At 34.7% G+C, this 17,517-nt stretch overlaps 1 long non-coding RNA gene across 2 annotated transcripts in view; it reads left to right on the top strand.

Annotated features, from left to right (window-relative positions):
* Positions 1-2,185: 2,185 nt before the first annotated feature.
* LOC116997196 overlaps positions 2,186-17,517 on the top strand; it is a 43,771-nt gene continuing 28,439 nt past the window's right edge. The window contains exons 1-3 of one of the 2 annotated variants that reach the window (XR_004418121.2): positions 2,186-2,521; positions 8,819-8,886; positions 12,311-12,386. This is a non-coding gene — a long non-coding RNA (uncharacterized LOC116997196). The remainder of the gene's footprint in view (positions 2,522-8,818; positions 8,887-12,310; positions 12,387-17,517) is intronic. The other variant, XR_004418120.2, reaches the window with a different exon arrangement.

The raw sequence follows: 17,517 nt of genomic DNA, 5'->3' as shown, positions 1-17,517 counted from the left end.
AAATCAAACAAACCACACACACACAAAAAAAACCAAAACAAAGAGAAGCATAAGCATAACATAAAAGTTACTACAATTTTTTTTAAAAATATTTTTAACATGAAATTAAATACAATTTTTTTTAAAAAAATTGTTTTTAGCATACTAAATAAGCATTCATTCAGTGAAACATTAAAATAGTAGTAAGCTATTTTAATATTTTCCCTTCACATTTATGAAAAGTTAACAATTTCTTCCTCGTCACTCTTTTTTGAATAATCTGTCAACTAAAAAGAATGCAAATTTCTTATCAAAAGTTTTATAGGCATCGTCAGTATTCAGTCTTTAATAATCTCAGAATGGTCAGAGTAGTCATATGGTGTTGTTTCTGTTCTGTGGGTGCATGCATAAAAAAGCATCGTTATTGTCACTTCTTGGTTTCTGCAGTTAGTTACAGACAGGGATCTGGAAGCTGCCTTCCAGAAGCATTACAGACAGCAAAATTCAAATTCAGTAGAAAATGCAAGTCCAGTGGGTGAAAATTCCATTAAGAAAACCACATTAAAACCTTTTTTGAGTAGTACAAACTATATAAAAATAATGAATTGTGTAGGCCATGGAGGCACTTGTTACCTTCAATGTTAATGGAACAAAACATAAAACCTTGAATTGTGCATGGAAACGACAATTTTTAATTAAAAGGTAAGTCTTGAAAGGCAATCAACTTTCTGTTTTTCTAATCAGATTTTCTATATGGAGCATTGCACTACTCATCTGCTCTGAGAGGACTCCACAAAAAGAGAAAAACAACAAATGTGAACCAATATGCATTTTGCATTCAAAAGAGCAATTCCCAGAACCAGGTCTCAATTAAGGCAAATTGAGATAGTCAAAAGACTGTGAAAGTGAGAATTAAATATATGATCTAAGGAAAGGAGGCAAAAAAAAGTTCAAAGAAACAAGAAAATAAATAGTAATTAAGAAAAAAACTGTAATGAAAATTAAAAATTAGGAAAAATCAATGTAATCTGTAATTTGTATGGAAACAGCATTTATCTCAATGATTCTGAAGTCAACTCTGTTCTGGGGAAAGTCTCACTGCATGCTATACCTCAGTCTCTTAACCCATCACTAAATGCAGCTTTTCAAAGGAAAAGGAATAGCAGATTTCCTCCTTGAGGGCTCTGAAATAAAGGAGATGAATCTACATGCATTTCTTTCTGTGTAGCGGTTTGTGTGCTAATTGAAGTCGACATGAGGAAATTGGACCAAATGGTGGTGTTAAATCCATTAGCAAAATGACATGCTCATATGAAAACAAAAAAGGTCTGAACTTTAACAGTTTGTGCAAGGAAAAAATGTACAACCAGAACAATTAACTCCCTCGTGAGTTATTATCCTATTAAGTATTTGTTTAAAGTTTCACCATATGTAGACACTTGGCACATGTTACAACTTGTGTTCAGAAGTTATTTAACAAGTGTCATCCTAAACCATCTTACAATTGGAATTATACCTATTTAATAAATAGAGCTAATTTAACAGAAAAGCTGTACTCTTGGACATGGATTTCTTTGTAAGCCACAGGATTTTAAATGTAGAGCATGTGATAATTTTCAACAGAAAAAATATTAAGGTGTAGAACCTACTTCAACAGACCTCATTACTGAAAATATTTTAGAGAACGACCTGAATCCCTCAGTGCATATATTTCCAGAATTGCATACATTTCCAGAATTGCATACATAATTCTAGAAATCTATTTCTAGAATTAAAAATATATAGCTGTTGAGGTGGTAAGAGACTCATAAATACTGCAGATTGCCTCACAGTAGCTTATCTTCCCCAAACAGAAGATGTTCAGTGCTCAAATGTTTCAGCTGCTGGTCCCTTGGGAAGCCTGTACTGATACCAAGGGAGCTACTAACAAAGGCACTGTCCAGTCTGGCTATGAAGGTAGTGAAGCTCTCAATGGTTTTGTGAATACTCTTTATCAGGCTTACATCATGAACATTGTCTAAGAGAGCTGGAAAACAAATGGAAAACAAAATTCTTATCATCTTGACACAACAGAGAATAAAAAGATTTTTGGGTAGGAACAGGGGGGTGTTAAAAACTAAGAACATAGCATAAAGATTCTATAATTCTTAAAAGAGCTGCCTCATCCTATAAGGAGTGGTAAGAATATCACTTTGTGAGTGGCAAACTGAGTCATGTCCCCAAATGATTCGTGCTGTGGTTTTCCCTGCTGTGACTGCATGAACTCACTCTCATCTCTGCTACAGTAGAAAGAGGTCTTGGTGTTTGGCCACAGCATCGTCCATCCCTGTGATGTCCTGGTGCCTGTGCTATCAGCTGTGGAGTTCTGTGTAACCCTCACCATGGCAGGGCTCTGCAGCACGGCTGGAGCCAGGACATGCAGCACCTGGTTTGACGAGCAGAAAGGCAGGTGCCACAGTCACTCCTGATATGGAGGCAGCAGGGATGTGCTGCTGAAGAGCTCCTCAGGCTTGTTGAAAACCAAATCCAGCTTTGGTCAGAGGTAAGGGTGGGAGACTTGTTATTCTTCTATCTGATGCTCTAGCACCCTGACAATGATTTTTGTTAAAATTATGTTTGGGTATTTTAGTTAGCATTTTTTGAAAAATACTGAGTTGTTTTTAGCAGTCCAGAAAATGAACTTTGTTTAGTAATACTATCTTTCTGCCTGCCTGTCCTTCACTATATCTTATTGACACATGACAGATAATTCACAAGGAAATGAAGTCCCTATGAATTTAGTGAAAGTACACAAACGTGTAAAAGAGGAGACACTGCCTGTCTCACTGATGGGACCATTCTGCTAATTAATGCCATTGTAAGGTACCAGAGAAAATGACAATCCTTAAGTTCAGCTACCTGTTATGTGAAATTTTAGATTGCAGTCAGGTCATGGTGATGTTGACAGAAGCAGAGGCATTCCATTTTGCAGGATTTCTCTAGAATCTGATACTTCACAGAGCTGCACTTTCTGGCAACTAGCTGTGTTAATGATCTCCTAACATGAGCTCACTCCATGCTGTCTCAGTCTTGTAGCTGGCAATTGCCATTAAAGGGAATTAGGTGATTGCTAAGGCTAAGTGCAATGTGGTGTAAAACATCCTTGTTATTACAATGTCGGTTTTGAGGTTACATCTAAAGTCTTTGGCAAAAAGCCTGATGTGCTGCATAAACAAAATGTAGTATTTGTAGAAAACACACGATGTCTGCTGTCAGAATCAGCCTGTCAACACATGAGCAAAAGTCAGGTAGACATAATTCAAAAGTAACCTAATTTATAGTACAGTAGTGCTGCTCTATCCCACTAAATCCATGAAATGCTATGGCTGCCAAAAAAGAGCCTTCACAAAATGAAGCAGGCATATTTCATTGCATTTACTCTTTTCTATTTTCTTGACGAAGGATTTGTGTCACAGATATTTGATAGTTCATAGGTACTGAAGAGGAGGAGATCTATACAAAACAGACTGCCCCACACTAACTTGTTTGGTATCCACATCTAAAATATAAAATAACTGACATTATTCTAGCTGCAGAGGTACATTCTCAGAAAGTGTTACCACATTCATCAAAAACTCAGCAAGACTGAATCTTCAGTGTCATTTTTGCAATTCAAAAATGTTCTTGAATGTTGAACAGCCCTTGTACCTGTGGCACCAAAGGGTGTAAGCACATTGCTTCTCTTTGCAGAGACACTGCATGATGCTTTTGGTTCCTATAGAAGCACAGTTAATTTTACTATAAGAATTTATTGTTAGCTTTCCTCCTATGTGAATTCTGTCTTGGATGCCTGGCACACTTCACAGATCATCTGTACTGAGAAGCTTTTGTTTACAGGAAATTAAGCTGGTGAGTCATGAATTGTGGTTCTTCATTTACCCTAGTGTGGTATGATTTCTAGCTGTATCCAGACAATATAGTTCTATTTAGAAGAAGAAACTGAAAAATATATTGAAAAGGTGAGAAAATATCCTCTACATATCAAGTTAGACAGTGTTTTCAATTTGAATAAAGAAGTTACAACAGAAATATTCAAGCCCCTGTGACAATACTCATGCATATACTGCCATGCAATTCTGAGTCAAGCCATTATTACCAACTTGAATCACTTTGCACTTACCAAAGTTTTATCTGAAACCATAATATTTAGAAATACTACATAGAAGTATTTAGAAATCCAATTCATTATTTCAGTAACATAGGATCTTCCCATGAGCATTCCCAAAGCCTGAATGCCAGATATCTTACATCTGCTTGTCTCCTGTGTCTTGCTACTTTTAAGAGTTGCAACCTCACTCTGAATTTTGTGTACGTCTTAAAAAAAAAAAAAAAAAATTATTCTAGCTGAGGAAATTATGTACTCAAAAGGAAGAGTGCTAAGGAAGTGAAAATTCTTTTTCAAGCTAAATGACAGGAATTGGAGTCTCCTTGTAATTAGTCACAAACAGGATATAACTTTACTGCCTTGCTTCTTATACATACATGCCTGTTTTTGGAAAGCTCAGCTTTGTGACTTTCCGCTTACAGCTATCTGTCACTAATGATTGGTTAATTAATTCTCCATCCAGACCACAGAAAAGTTATTTAAGCTTTAAGGATATTTTATTCATTTGAGTATATTTATGTAAATAGATGCTGTCAGGGAAAAGAGAAATTTTGTATCAAAAAGTCTGTGGATGTATAGTTTGGAAGTCAAATGTGTGTTATCATGATTTTGTGATTTCATGGTACATGGGATTGGATTAAGGTCTCCAGAAATGTCCCCCATTTAGTGGATTAAATTATGCTCTGTAGTAACAGACAATTGAAACAGTCTGTGCAGGTTTGTATGTTCCAGATTGGCCCATCCAGCTTTTAGTCTAACCCCAGAGCATTCATGATTTTTTAGGCGTCAATAATAGTGATCATACAAGTAACTCATGGCTTGGAGTCACATCAGCCAAGCTGGTCAGCTGGACGCCAGGGATGAAGCCTGTACCTGCCTACTGGTAACTCTATAGCTGCTATCAGTTCATTTTTGTTTGCAGCACAAATGGGAAAACTTGTCAATGTTGCATGTAACTTTTTAATGTGCTGTAGCACAGAGACTGCATAATTGTCATCCCTGAAGGAATGAGGTTTTAGTACAATTCTTCAGTAAAAGCCAATTACCCAAGAAATAAGTTCCAGCAGAATTTTCATATAAAAACAACATGAAAGGAAACCCTGCAAATTCTAAAGAACAACTGTTACTTAACTTAGCTAGAATCTGTCTTTCTCTGGATGTTTTCCAGGTGCAATGAGAAGCAACAAGACCTTGTCCAGAAATAAATGAAATAATTGACTGGTTGGTAATTACTTGTTTTAGACCATTGTGCGTGGCCAAGAACAGTCTTTGCATAACAGAAAAGATCCTCAAGCCCACATAATTTGATTCTGATCGCACATTCAGGAAGATTGATATGCTTCTATATGAAGATTGTTTATATTTGTAAAAGGAAACACTATTAATAAAAATATTTGCAGCAGTTATGCTAGAAATTCTAGCTCCTAAAATACAATATTTCTATGTGAACAAAACAAAACTCATTTGGAAAACATTTCTCAGCCTTAACTTGCACAGGGAAATAAAAATGCACACAAAGATATCAAATGAGGTCTTTGTGTCTTTCCATAAAATTTAGCAATTTAAATCATGACTAAATCTTTTTCTCACATTTCATTATTCCCCTGCTCACCAATGACTTCCATTTAAAACCGGAGTGAGTAATTTTAAAAAATATTTAGATAAAGTCAATATAGCCTTCAACCTTAGAAAATGACAGGTAATTTTCCTGCCCTGTAAAAATCAATTATTTAAATGTGGCTATAATTAGACCTCTGTTATTTTTAAGTTTCACTTTAGGTACAAGAGTGTATTGAATATCAGTGAAAAACAATGTAAATGCTTGAGCCAGTTATGGAATTGGTCAACAGTAACTGCTTTTACATTACATTAAAAATGTACATATTTTGTCACAACACCACAGCACTGTGTGCCAATGTTCAACTCACAGATTTTTAATAGTCCCTGCAACAAAACTATGCCTTTTTTTGTTTATTTGTTTGTTTTTATATGGATTTTTTTTAAGTTCTGGAAAGTTCCTTTTCCTAGTGCTACTAAAAATGATGGACAGCAGTCTGCACCAAAATTAGATGCTACTATCTAATAATTTCTGAGATTATTCTCCCTTCTCTGTTTTCCCTTAAGCAATGTTAATCAGTGCAAAAAATTGAAACTAGCTAAATCAGAATGGATGAAGAGAAATAACTGAATGCTTACCTTTTCTTTCCCCTCACAAATGGCAGCAGAACAGAAAGCTACTGATTCCTGATGTTGGATAGTGACTACCTGAAAACTCAGTGCTTAGTTGGTGACCAAGTTCATAAACCTATTCAACAATCTACAGACCTACACAGGACACAGATACTTAGACAGAATTCATGACTCCTTCTCCAAACTCTTTCTTTTTGTTGTCATCCCCACCTGACTCCATGAGACTGCTGCTCCATTAGGAAGCAGATTTTGGTTCAGAGAGATATTGTACCCTGCAGAATCCAAGGCAGAGCTAAAGCACCTTGAGCTGGCTGTGAAGCTGGGGCAGTGTATCCCACCTTGTCTGTGGGAAGCCTGGAGGGAACCTTCACTGAGAAGTAGGTTACAGAGACACATATGCTTTACACATAAATGTCACTGATAAAAACAAAGCTCTTTTTTTGATGCTTTTCTGTATGTCAGGGGACCTTTGTTGCTAGCTGAATATACATTATTTTCTCCCTTGCCACATAGGCGCATATGACATATTTAATCAGACACATAGAATATAATAGTGTCAACTATTCAATGACTGTGGGTTTGGATTAAAGCAGCACAGCTAGTTTTATTTTCAATAGGTCAAGCTGTCTTGTGCTGAGAATGAGATAAGTCAATTTGCCCAATGAAGAGAATCCATTCTGAAAAAGTGCCTAAGAGGCTTTTAAAAACAAAGAGAAATGTTCATAGACATGCTTATATGCAAGCCCTTAGAAATACCAAATGGTATGTCCTGTTAATATTTAAATCTGATAACACAGGCTAACTGGTAGCTGCAGTTCTGTGGGTTTTCAGCCATTTTGCACTGAGCCATCTTTGCATTCACTGTTCTATTTCTCAGCATGGAAAAAATATCACATGTGCTTCCAGCCCAATAACACTTTTGTTGGTCATATATCACTAACCTACTGATGCCATAAAAATGTAAAATGAACAAATGAATCATATCTAATGAGCTAACACTCTTAAATTTTTTTAAATAATTTTCTGCTTTTGAGTTGTTTTGGAAAGAAATAGGTTCATATCTGGAAATTGTTGCTTACTATTGCTAATAGTTACTAATTTGAAAACAGTTTCTCACTTGCTGGCGACAAAAAGAGGTAGGCCATTTCAAAGAACTTGCTATGTCTAAAGTGTCTAGTTACACTTTCTATGAAAAAAACCTGTAGACAATGGTTGTACTGAAATCGGACATATATTCTCTAGGTCAAAGTTCTCAACCTTTTAAGTGTCACACAGTCCATGTGACACTTTAATGAGTTTTCTCTGGAGATGACTTTACTTTTAAAAATAACTGTATTAACTAATATACTAATATATGTAGTTGTTATTATTATTATAGTTATTATTATAACTATCCCAACTATGGAGTTGGGATGCAGTAGGTCCAGAGAAATGTTGCCATTTTTTATAATCAGCATGTATTCTGTGTGGATCTAACCTTTTATGTCTATAGAAGAAATAGTAATTCAACACTCTGTTGGCAAAGCATAGAGATAAGGATAGGGGATTTTGCACTGACAACAAAGCAATTTATTTTTTTTTCATTTGACAGTGTCTGCTGTACCCATGCATGCATTTCTTTGTATGCATAACAGAACACACAGATCTAAAGAGAATAATGAATTCTAATGTGCTGTATCATTAAAACTGCATCTCTCAGACATGATGTCTGATTCATATGCTGCAAAGCAGAACATGGTATAAACTTCACTATAACCTTTCATTCAGTTTTACAGAATAAATTTGTATTAATTAACCAGTGCATAAATGAAATTCATTCCACAGTGCTGTGGTCAAGGATAATAGATTTATAACAATGATTCATTCAACTTTCCAAACCCCTCCCCACCCAAAAAAACCTAAACCTGTAAAAGAGAATTGGAATACTCCTTGAATTCAGAATTTTCTACCTCATTTAAAACAAGTAATCCTAGAGACCAGTTCTCAAGAAAGGCCTTTGTTTATTCCATGCCACAGCCTCAATCAAGGAAGGATTTCAGACTTCTTTTCCATCTGGAACACACAATACCCCATGATCACTGAGCTCACCAGTCACCAAAAACTATCTGAGAATGTAAAAGGTCACAGTGGGTGCACCCTTTTGATTTCAATTTATTATTATAACACTTAAGGGGGAAAAAACCCAAGCAATTTTACGTCTAGTATTGAAGTTTCCAATGCAAAGACTGAAAGCTCTTCCGCCTGCTTTACCAAGGGTGCTGCTAAGCTTCAGATTTCATGCCTTGTTTATTGTCAAGCTTTCTTAAAATAACCTGAAGGGATACAGATAGTGACAGCAGGCTGTCAATAGCACTTTGGGTTCCCATCTCCTACAACAATTCAGGAAGTTGATAAAGCAACAGTTGTAACAGCCTTAATAGTCCTCTATCATCATATGTGCAAAATGAAGGTTATTAAACATAGCCTGAGTTTCCTAGAAACTATTCATTTTTTATTTTTCTTTAGACAAAGATCCTCAGAAAATTGTCAGCTGATAATTTTGAGTGGCTGAAAACATAGAGAACTTCTCTTTGGTAAGGACTGATTTATTTTCTAGACATTTTCTGGGACATTTTTATATTGAATATTCAGTAGCTGCTAGTCTTTTGTGCATTTTTACCAAAGTTTAAAAGTACTTAAATGAAAAGCAAAGCTATAACTGTGTAACTGAAAGTAACTTAGTAGACAAAAACCCACCAAAGAAACACAAACGAAAAAGCTCAGACCTGAGGAGAATGTGAGATTTTTATTGGTTTTAAAGTTATTTTTGCCAACATAAATTAAGAATAATTCTACAGATTTCAGTGGACTTCAACTGGTATAAAATAAGCATTACATTAAAAGAGTGTCAATATTTAAAGTAATCAGCTTCTGAATCGGAGCTAAAAGTGTGTGATTGCTGAAAAGATCATTCATTCAGTTTCATGTTTCATTGAATAAAATTAAATTAAATTTCATTAAATAAAATATTTGTGGTTCCTCCAAATATTTATGTCATGATTTGCCTGGAAGTGTTCTTGCTCTCTGTTCAGGAAAAGATTTAGTGGATTTTTTGTCCAACTGAGTCCCCAGGTCAGCAATGATGTGACCCACAAAATCCTTTCACCTTTGCAAACTACAGTCAGCCCAACACAGGTTTTGTCCTGACCTAAAATGCTGAAATTTTGGGTATTTCCTGACTCTGGCCAGCACAATGATGAACGTTGTGTATTGCAATGGAAAAGTGTCTAGTAGTGGTTACAGCTTCACAGTCATCATCTTATTTGCAGTCCCTGTTATAGGAAAACAAAAAATCCTGGAAAGAAGTGGTGATGATTAATCATTCATTCCCTCGAAGTAAAGTTGGAGATGTGCTGTCCCCGAGATTAATTAAGCATAATTCACATATTTCTACATATTGAAAAGGACAGCTGTACTTTTATGAGGCATGGGTTAGAGTTCTTGTTCCAAGTAAAAATGTGTAAACATTTATATTTCAGATTTATGGACACATTTTTATTTTCATATTTTATATTGTATATTTTTCTGTAAGTATAATGACCTTCAGAGCTGGAGTGGAAATCTATTTAGCCTTATGCTTAATCCAGTCTTTCTTACAGGTAAGCAAAAGTTATTTCTGGAACTGCTCCTTCTGGCTTATTCATACACAATACTCTACTATATTTCCTATCGTCTCAAATTATTTTCCAGATTTTCTGGCACTCCACAGTGTTGTTTTAATGCTCTGTTGGCAAATTCTTCTCACATGGTTCCTTCTGTTTCTAACTCTTTAAAATAAATTCCTTTTCTTGTAAAAATGATCTTGTTTGTCCAGTGATATTCTCTTTGTAAATACTCATCTTTCTCTTCAATTTTAACAGTTGCATTTGTTATACCAGATTACCATGACCTAAACTGAAAGATGCTTTATGCCTATTGATAATGCCTAGAAAATTTCTGATTATATATATAATAGTCAAGACCTAATTCTACTTAACTCATGCTAAGATCCTTGACAGATATATAGGGAAGACTAAAACAGTACATATAATCCTAGTGCTGTTATGTTGAGCTATATCTGAAAAGTGATTGAAATAAAATATTAGTGGGTAGGGTGGTGTAAATATTATGCAATGCATTTAAAATACCTAGCCCTTTATTATGACATTTTTCTGACTAGCTTTGATTCTATATTCAGGTTACCTGGATTGATTTAAAAAAGGCACATTGACTGCAGTGGATTGAAAATACTCATCTATGCAATGGAAACAGTTTAGCATACCCTGATGCATGTCTTTGGAGACATATGACCCCCAAAAAGACTTTGGATGGATCAGCAAATTGTCAGTAGAATAACAGAAGTGGTAATACAGAGCCACCAGCTTATCAATTGCTAGTTCAAATTTGGCTAAGTCATGTCTGATGGCTTCAATTTCATGACTATATGATCTGACCTGTTCAAAGTCCTTAATGTAATTTGTTGCTGATTGCAGTCCAGGTCCCAGTGGAGCTGAGTCCAAGCCACAACAGAGATCACTCTAATTGACATTAAGTGTCAGTTTTCTTGGCAGGCGTGGATGGCAGGTCAAGGATTAACTACAGCGTGAAGACTCAGTTCCTTTCACAAGAAACAGAGCTGATAAAGGATACTTTGAGTGCTTCAGGGAAAGTCCCATCTTTTGGCTTTTGTGAAAGATTTGATCATTTATATTAACATGTTGATGTTTCCACATAGTTCATCCAGCAGTACATTACATTTTAGGAGATAAAATCACCTGTCCCCATATACACAGTGATATCTTCTGATTTTGAATCACTCTTTTATTAACTGAGGTGCTTCCCCAAAATCTACTTCCTCAGTTTTTTATTTCAAATATTTTCTCTGAAATATGTCTTAAGTTTATTTCTCATTTACTAGAATCTTGGAAGTAACATTATGTGGATTATCACAGTATGCTTTTGTATAATGCTTTTGTACTTTCATCTAAACATGTATTATATTGAGAAGATGTTAACTTTGAAAATCCCATGTATATATTGTCACATTCTTTATAAGTTCCTATGTTTTGCAATTTAATTAATGATTATCCATGCTGCTATTATTTTCTCAAAAAGTAACATATACTACATAAGGCATTATGAAATCCGAAATCCAGGAATCATTAAATATCATTCAAAAAGTGATATTTTGAAATAAAATATATAAATTCTTTTTATTATTATCCATTTTATTCAAATTTTTGTCTGTGCTTTTCTGAAATAGTGAGTCTTTCTAATTTTTTTCCTCTCTAGGGAGGTCAGACATTAATCCATTCCTTTCAAACGATTTCTCTTTCTGTTTGTTCCTGTACCTGAAGAGTGTAGTTGACTAAGATCACTAATGATCACAAAAAAAATTACTAAAATTTGCCATCTATTGCTTAAAAAGTTATAGTAAGAATATTACCGAATTATTTTTTAACTGTTAGCTTTTTCTAACTGGCTATTTTTTGTTGTCTCTTTATTGCCATGGGTCACTTAAGTTCCCAAAATCTGTCACTGCCTCCTCATGAGATGATACAAGCAAAATGCAACTTTGGAGAAAATTGCATAAATATTTTAATGTGATAAACTATATATTTAAAATCCCTAATATTTTTACAGTAGTCAGAGTATCATGCCAATGTATATACATTTATCTGCATGTTTATTGGTTCTTTCATTTCTGCCCAACCCTCAGCCCTTTCTTGTCTTCCCACTTGTGACTTTCAGAGCAGGGTAGCAGTATAATAGATTTTGCAGTTCTTTATCTCTTGTTTGAAAGCCTGAAACTTCCTTACAATATAAAAGTTCTCATGGCATGTATGCCTCTGGAAATAAACTGGAGGTTTTTTCCCAAATGGATAGGCACAATTAAATTGTCACGTGAGTGCTTCACTGAAAGCTGAGACTTTCGCAGGTAAAATATAGACTAATTTCCTGTGATTTCTGCAATCATAGGATTTCATAAGGATGTGTTGGGAGCAGGGAAGCTGCAAGAAGAAAATTTGTCCCTGTCAAAGTTTGGAGCAGGAAGGTAGGCCATTTTCCAAACTTTCCTTTCACAGTTTGACAGATATTTTTACTTGTTTAACCACCACAGTATGTATTTTGGAAGAATTCTAATGTTTGCCTTTTTGCTAGTGCTTATAAGAGGGATATGTGTGGCTGAAGTCCATGACTCAAAAGACCTGATAAGGTTCAAAACTTTTTACTCTTAAGCTAATGCACTGCATCAGCATAGCTATGAAATAATGTAAATGCAGTATGAATTTAGCCAGCCAATGCTCTGATAATGGACCAAGTCATCAACACACTATGAAAAGGTTTGTCCACATGATGATCCTGACCATGAACTAGAAGCAACACTTTTCTTTGTTTTCAGACGTTAGAGGGGTTTCAAACGTTTTAAGAGATACTTTTAACTATTTCTGTTACCCAAAACATTTTTTTTTCAGAGATAAAAATCAAGCTCCCACATTCTTATCTATTATCATTGCATTATTAAATGAATTAAAATTTTGATTGTCTTAAGTTTCTCAGAGTAAGCTATGAGAGTTAGTGAATACCTCTTAAAAGGTAAATCTCAATTTTTTTTACCTTGCTTCCTTAGAAATATTTTCTTTTCATGGAAATTTTTGCACTCATTAAAGCTGAGACATTCATGGGAAACTAAGAATTTCATCAAATCTTACAGAGAAACCTCTGGGTTTCACATCAGCCTTCCCACCCCCCTCTGCCCTCTTGTGTCGCACCAAGCTCTCCTGTCTTTAAGCAGAGCTCAGCCTCTTTGACAATGGGTTCTCTGTGAATTTCACCCCAGCCTTTAGCACATTTAGTAAGTAGAAAAGACAGCTTCTTGGTCCACAGGCATCTCAAAAAGTATTATAGATTTATACTTTCACTTTTCTTATACCAAGATTTGAAAGTCTGAGGATTAATTTCAATGCAGAGAACTTAAGACTTGAAGATTTTCTGTGCTAGAGTGCCAGGGATGAATATCCTTAAGCAACCCCCACAGACTTTCAAACATTTAATTCCAAATGCTTATACTTTTGTAACATACTTCATTATAATCCTTTTTCATAATACAGCTCAGAAGAAATGGCACTAGTTTGTTTATACATGCAATTTGAAATACAGCACCCTATTTTCAATAGATAAACTTTGTTGTAATATAAAATCTACTTTTCCAGGAATTTTTGTTTCTCTTCGCTATGCTCTCTCACTGTATATGGTAGAGAAGGAGAAAAATCCTAAATACACTGCTCTATTTTAAAAATTATTTTCCATTTCTTCTCTTTCAACATGAGTGCCACCATTCGTTGTTTTCCTTGTATGTGTAACTATTTCAATTTAAATTCTTGCACTAAATACTTAGACTCTGGGAAGGCACCTGGACACTTTCCTGGACAGAATTTGTTTTTCTTGCTCTGTTTTTTTCTTTTCTTGGTACCAGTAAATCTGTGCAATTTCAAACACCCTGTGGTCCATTACTCTTGGGATGTACATGAATTCCACTCTATCCTTCTGGCTGCTTGAAGCGAGACTCCATGAGAGGAAATTTTCTCTCTAATTCCCACACTCAAGCAGAATGTGAAATGGGAGTTTGAGTTCTTCCTGGCCAACACTGCTCATTCTGTTCTTCATAAATTGTGTTATTTCTAGACCAATTGTAATTATTATTTTCATTGGCCTTCTTCATATATGTTTCGTTTCCACATAGTCCTCAATTTGGTGTGTTGGCTTACCTTCTGATGTAAAAAGAGAATAATGAACTGTTTTTTTATCCTCAATCAAATCTTCATGGACTTCTCTATCAATGGATAGACCCTAAGAATCTACTCTTGGGATACTTCATATCATAACTAATTTATTAGCTGAAGTAAACATTTCAGAGATCTAATTTTTCACTTCTAACCCTACAAGTCATTGTTAGGTGATATGATGTATTGACTTGGAAAATAGCAGCAATGCTTTGTCAACCTTTAATAAATTTAAATATATCTGGATCCCAATGTTGTACTCATGAACTCTCCTCTGTTTGCCAATTTTCAACATGATGCTGAAGCTGCTTTGCATTACAGTGTGACAGCGGTATCCTATGGAAAAGATAAGAAGGTTGGCTTTTGCAGAGTGTAGGTTTTCATGTCACAGTATATTGAGAAGCATTAATCCTTCTCACTTGAAAGAAACCATTCCTCTAATCTACATCTGTGTCATGTCAAGGTTTTTTATTATTTTCCTCAACTTTTGGCGAAAAAACCCATTATAGTTATTGTATTATTATAGCATTTTATCTCTCTAATTTAAAATTACTTGATTATTAGGTTAAAATGTGTTTTCTGGTTTTATTTTTAGCAATGAGTCTAAACCACAAAGGTTTTGTTTTTTTGTTCTTTCTAGATAGATTACTTCTTACAAATTCTCCTTATTAGAATTTCCTATTCTCTTTTAACTATGACAAAGTTTTTTACAAAGTAAATCCTCAGACCACTCACATGACATTTCTCTTGACTTCTTGTTCTAAATTGCTGTGTATCTTGCTGTCTGCTATAAGAATAGCTGACAAATTTGACTCCAGAATGCACTTCAGTTGATACACGAGGGAATGTTCCCATGAACTGGGTTATGTTGTATTCCACTATAAACTTGGCTCAAGAATTTGAATGCAAATCAAATCTTTCCTACAACTTAACAAGTTCATGCAAAAAGTAGGGAAAAAAGACAAAATAAGACAAGTTTGTAATGATGTAATGATGTAATGATATAACAGAACCGTTTGGGAGGATTTTAAAACAAATTCTACTTACCTGTCGGGCCAATGTGTAAATTAGTGGTCATTTGGGTATAGGTCTGCCACATGTAGCTTGCATTTTCACCAGAAAGGGCTCATTGCAGACAACTATTCTCACTTATATTATTCTTTTTCAGTATAACATTTTTTGTCAGACTTAGTGAATATATTTTACATATTTTGATGTTTCTATGTAATAATTTATGATTAATTATGTATTCATGGAATATATATAGATTCTTGCAGTTTAACCATGTAATTGGAAGAGATAATACCAGGAGTATTATTATAATATTTAATATAATATTTATTAATATAATATTTATAAAAAGTATAATGAAATTTCAATTTTTGAAATTTATTTCCAAAAGAGAGAACAAAAAATACCACCTGTTATCATGGTTGAATCACATTTTTAGAAAGTGCAAGTTTTATCTTGAATGCAAAAATGCAGAAAAATGCAGCAATGGCCAATATGTTATGGAGAGTAATCTTGACTGTGGAGCGAACTGAGGTGATTTCTTAACACACTTAAATTCTGTCTGATGGATGAATTTCCCTTCAGTTCTGTAGCTTTAAAAATTCAAATAGAATTCTGAAGAAGCTGCCTTAAAGCCAACTGTGCAATGTCCAAGACTGTGCTTGCATGTATAGCCTTACAGTGAATTGGAGAATGAAACCCCAGGGGAAGACTAATGGTCTCAGAAAAGAGAATCTGTGTCCAAATTCAACAGACTGCCACTGACTCCTGTGAACATTAGTTGACAATTTGCGTGTGTTTTGGTTATCCACCTAGGGACATTACTGTGTGTCTGGGTTTTTATTTAACATTTTGTCTCCAATATTCTTCCCTGCAGTTGAGGGATAATTAATGAAAAGTTAATAAATTCAGTTAGGAACAGACATCTGGTGGAATGAGAAGTGCCTCAATTAAATAACTTCTGTCAGTAAAACTCTATTGGTATGAAATCTAAATAATCTGTAGAGGAAGAAAACTGCAGTGAAACACAGCTAGTTGAAAAGTTAATCTTAGAAGATTCTTATTAAAGTATCCAGAACTTTGTGAAAGCAATATTATTTAATCTTATTAATTGATTGACGTATCTCAACACATCAGATAGACAGAGAAACAGCATAAAGAACAAACAGCTATTTTACTTGGATATGTGAAGCAATTGCAATGGTCCCCTTAAATACTGCACCTTGAAGAGTTAATGAAAATATCTGGTCAAGGTACAATATTGAAGCATGGCCTTCTCTTGTAGGGAAAGAAGCAGATCCGTTAACATGACAGCTTAATGTTCAAGTTAACATCTCATTTCAACATATTCTGCCCTGTTTCTGTCTATGCATAAAGAACAGACATAGATTTATTGCTTCACTGTTCTTTTTGTTGGAAGAAGTGAATTTAACTAATCAGCAAAAGGAATGGACAGAAACCTGTGCCTTATTGTTTTGCACAAATGAGTCAAAGGGCCATCAGAAAATTTTCTCTGTCTTTTCTCGAATCTCATAAATGTATCCTGGTTTCTAATTGTTCATTAATTATTTTCAGAGAAAGAATTTAAAATCTGAGCTGAATCTCACTACGCTATTTCCATATATGCCTCAAAAATAAAAAAAATACATTCATTTGGCCCAAAGTCTTCTATTTAGCTAATTTCTACCAAAATTTTCAGTGTGTTTGGGAAATGGTTATGCAGTAAAATGCACTTCCTGCTGCACAGTAGAGCTCATATTTTAGTCAGACAAGATTGATAGAAAGCACTTGCTCTTTTCATTTTTCTGGTAGAAATCTGAGACAAAGAAATATAAAATTTCTGTAGCACAGTCAAGAACAGATACATTTGGAAAATACTTTGTATATGGGTTTTTTTCTGCAAAAAGGTATCTCTTCTCATTGTAAACTGAAAACATTTTACTCTGTGTCATTGTACTACAAAGCACCATACTCAAATGGTTTTAAATGCAAGCAATAATTATATTCCAAGAGACTGTAAGAAGGAAGACATGATTTCAGCAAGGCAGTTTTGGGCCAAACTTTAGGGTAATATATTTCCATACCACTCTTAGGATTGAACAGGTATATCATGGTATTTCCAAGTTAAGAGTAGGCTGAAATGTGACTACTGCAGTGAAAAAACACTAAGAAAGCCATGCTTTGCCAGTAAGGCTCGTTTGATTGGTTCCATCTTCCTCAAGAATTTTGGACTCCAAACAATATGTTTCCTGTGGTATTTGTAGGAATCTAATCAGTTCTTATTCATAGGTGATCAAATCTAAAATAGCAGACATAACAGAGCATTAGGGAAAAAAAACAAACAAATAAACGAGACCTAAGAACAGTGTCTGGGAATTTTACAATGAGTGA

The sequence above is a fragment of the Catharus ustulatus genome, chromosome 6, assembly GCF_009819885.2.
Source record: "Catharus ustulatus isolate bCatUst1 chromosome 6, bCatUst1.pri.v2, whole genome shotgun sequence".
NCBI lineage: Eukaryota > Metazoa > Chordata > Aves > Passeriformes > Turdidae > Catharus > Catharus ustulatus.
The sequence above is the reverse complement of the archived record's forward strand: the minus strand, read 5'-3'. Positions and strand labels throughout refer to the sequence as shown.